This window comes from Pundamilia nyererei, unplaced genomic scaffold (assembly GCF_000239375.1).
Source record: "Pundamilia nyererei isolate P.nyererei 1_Seehausen unplaced genomic scaffold, PunNye1.0 scaffold00132, whole genome shotgun sequence".
Taxonomy (NCBI): Eukaryota; Metazoa; Chordata; class Actinopteri; order Cichliformes; family Cichlidae; genus Pundamilia; species Pundamilia nyererei.
This window is the reverse complement of record NW_005187533.1, coordinates 552,790-555,917: the sequence shown is the minus strand read 5'-3', so window position 1 is coordinate 555,917 and position 3,128 is coordinate 552,790. Positions and strand designations below refer to the sequence as shown.

At 42.3% G+C, this 3,128-nt stretch overlaps 1 protein-coding gene across 3 annotated transcripts in view; it reads left to right on the top strand.

The window, feature by feature from the left end:
• The first annotated feature begins 1,121 nt into the window (after positions 1 to 1,121).
• The window catches only part of LOC102198081 (trinucleotide repeat containing adaptor 6A), a 33,741-nt gene continuing 31,734 nt past the window's right edge, over positions 1,122 to 3,128 (top strand). For all 3 annotated transcript variants that reach the window (XM_005743502.2, XM_005743503.2, XM_005743499.2), the window contains exons 1-2: positions 1,122 to 1,324; positions 2,713 to 2,762. The gene's annotated coding sequence lies outside the window, so the exon portion shown is untranslated. The remainder of the gene's footprint in view (positions 1,325 to 2,712; positions 2,763 to 3,128) is intronic.

Below are 3,128 nucleotides of genomic sequence, written 5' to 3'. Positions count from 1 at the left end.
GTTTTTGCCATCGGTGGGTCAATGGTCATTGCTTTGCACGCACGCGCTGCTGGTTTCTCGCGTGCAGCGGCCGCTTTTGTTTCATGGTGAAGCGTTGGCAGATTCCACACTGTATTTGTTTCTCTGCAGTTTGGCCATCTCTCTCCATTCTTTCCGCCACCCCCCCTTTTTTTTTTAAAACAATTTTCTTCCTGTTTCTTTGTTGTTTTCTTGAATACCAAAGAGAAAACACGGAGAGAGAAAGAGATACTGAGATTCTCCACATTCTTTATTTTGTCTGGTCGATAGGTATTTTCACTTTCTATTCTGCTTACAGCTACAAGGAAACACGTATTATGTTTCTAAGCTGGCCTATGTTGTGTGAGCTTTCGTGGAATTACAGGTTTTGGTCTGGCGTTACATTAAAACAAAACGCAGCTTGTCGCATATCTTAAAAAGATGATGTTAGGCTAATGCGCATATTAATAATTAAGCCATTTATTATATGAGTGCCAAAGATGCTCCGATTCCAGATGATTATCTACTAAAAGAAATTAAGGGTCAGTGCGAGAAATTAACAAAGAAATAACGTGATAACTTTGGGGCAAAAACAAGCAAAGGTGTCGGAAATCTTCCTCAAAATCTTTAAAACATAATTTGAACCTTTCAAAAGTAGCCTTTCGTGACATTTAATAGTTTAAATGTCACGAAATGCAAGCAAGTAGTAGCCAGGAATCTGCTGTGCCTTCCGTATAGTTTCAAAATTTTACTGCTAGACTTTGATTTTTTTCTTCTTTTTTTTTGTTCCCTGTCTGGATAATAGTTGGTGTCTTTATAATCACATGTATATCTCCATGAATCCTAAATTTAGAATAAATTAATCAGTCAAGCAAAATAAATCCTACACTTTACACTTTGCCTCTGTGGTGCGTGTGCCTAGATTTCTCGCTGGATGTTTTATTTGCGGGGAATTCATCGCTTATCGTGGCCTGGTTACCATTTGCATACTTTTTACACCGGAGTTTCTTTTTGTATCAGCTCAATCTGACTGTGTTTTGGCTTCTCAGTCAGAGGAAGTGGTGAATGGGTTTCCTGCCCCTCCTCCAGAAACACACACACACACACGATGAGATGTGTGTGTGCGCAGAGAGAGAGAGCGAGTGAGAGAGCGACGGGGAAACCAGAGAGCCGAGCGAAAGAAGGTTAGCCAGCCAGCGGCGAGTGAAGAAAATGGCGATCACGCAGGATGAATGCCTCCCCTCGTAGATGCTGCAAACGCTTTGAATTTCTTTAGCCTTACAGTCGGCTTTCCTTTCCTCTCTGTTGCACTTTATACTTCAATGAGGTACGGATGTTTTTGTGCTGTTTTCGTGCTCAGACGACCGTTTGTTTGTGTCGAGCTAGCGTAGGTAGTGAGGAGAGCGACGGCGGCTGGTGGAGATAAGTTGAGCAAACGCTGTTGTTTAGTTAGCAATGGTTAAGCTGGGGTAGCTTTTCTAACTCCTGGCGTTTGGGACTCGATTTTGCTGAATTTGTAAAAACGTCGACGGAGAAAAATAAATGCTGATGTTTGCCTGTAGATGGCTAAAACATTTCGTAGTCTTTCAGGAAAAAATTTGCCTTTGTAGGCGGCTTAACCTTGTGCTAACGCTAACTACTAGTAGCACTTATTAACCCTAGTTTGCCAGTTGTGCGTAAGCATTTGGTTCTGTGATATTGCTTCTAAACTATTTCTGTTTGTTACAAAAGCTTTTCCATAATTGCTGCATGTGAAATACGACCGTGTAAGTTAACTAGCCGCTTCGTAGCGTTAGCTTTAGCACCTGAGCTAATCTGACGACGCAGGTTACTCGTCGGTAACCGGGACGGGTTGTTTTACATTTTAGGAACTTGCATATTCTGTACAGGTTTCTCCGTGACCTAAATTAACCGAAACGGGATGGTTAGAAATAATTTTGATTTGACATTGTGGGGGGGAATGGTAAACCTGCAAAGTTGTGCTACAATCGGAACCTTTAACCCCCTCTGTCGGTGGACAGACAAAAGCAGCTGGTTAGCTAATCCAGTGTAGACCTGAGCTCTGCTGGTTTTGCAGTCGTATTCCCCTTGCTTTACAACTGCGACGACGAGACTGCAAACAGCACAGTAGCATTCTATGATTTAACTGAATCGACTGTGATCTGATGCCCTGCCGGGGATGTTGTTTTGAGTTGCACTGGAAAAATACCAGGCTCGAGAGAAGCCATGTTGGTTAAGCTGCAAGTCGGGCAACAGCTGAGATAATGGCCGATCAGGACCCGAGGTGCAACTTTGACCTACAGGCGCGCGCACACCCACACACAATTTGCGTGTTTGTCTTTTTTCACACGTTCTCCAGTGGGGCCCCAGCTTCGCGGAGGGAGGGGGGCTGGCCATGCATCGCCTTGTTATGCAGCTCGACCTGCATTTCCACATCAGCTAGTTGAAATGCTTTTCATATGATTAGTGCCAAATAGTCGTTTGAAGTTTGTGGCTTTAATTGAATAATGCTTGCATTTTCAGGGATGACGCAGACCTGTTGTGGTAGCGTCCTAATGTTGTCTTTACAAGCTGTTGCTTTACTGATAATAAACAAATTGTAACACACACAGCACACAAATCCAGGTTAGATTTTATCAGTCGCTGGGGGTTTTATTTTATGGCTATGGCGTGCAAGTGATTAGGCTTTTCTTATCTCTCCTCTCTCTTTCATAGATTTGGAATTGGAAGCTGTTGCCACCAAAGAAACTGAAGCATCTTAACAGGTCAGTGTGGCACCTTTAGACACACATTTCATATTCAATTGCAGTAAAGTATATTATAATAGCCCTGCAATAAATACTACATCAGCAAGATCTTTGGATTTTGAAAGCATGGAAAATAAACGGGTGTTCTTTGAATGTGTTTTCTCAGTTTATGGTGCTGTTGAATGGTTTTATGTTGTGTGTAATACCGTTTATACCCTATATAAACACATTAATGGGTGTCTCGAAACAGGGCCTGAAAATGAGGACAGTTCAAAAGCTTAACAGGAGAATTTTTGATCCTGTTCAGGTCTGCCATTTATTTGCCCATTAAACATGTGGAGTGCTCAAGGTTAACTCATGAAAGAAGCTGAAGTAGAAATGCCC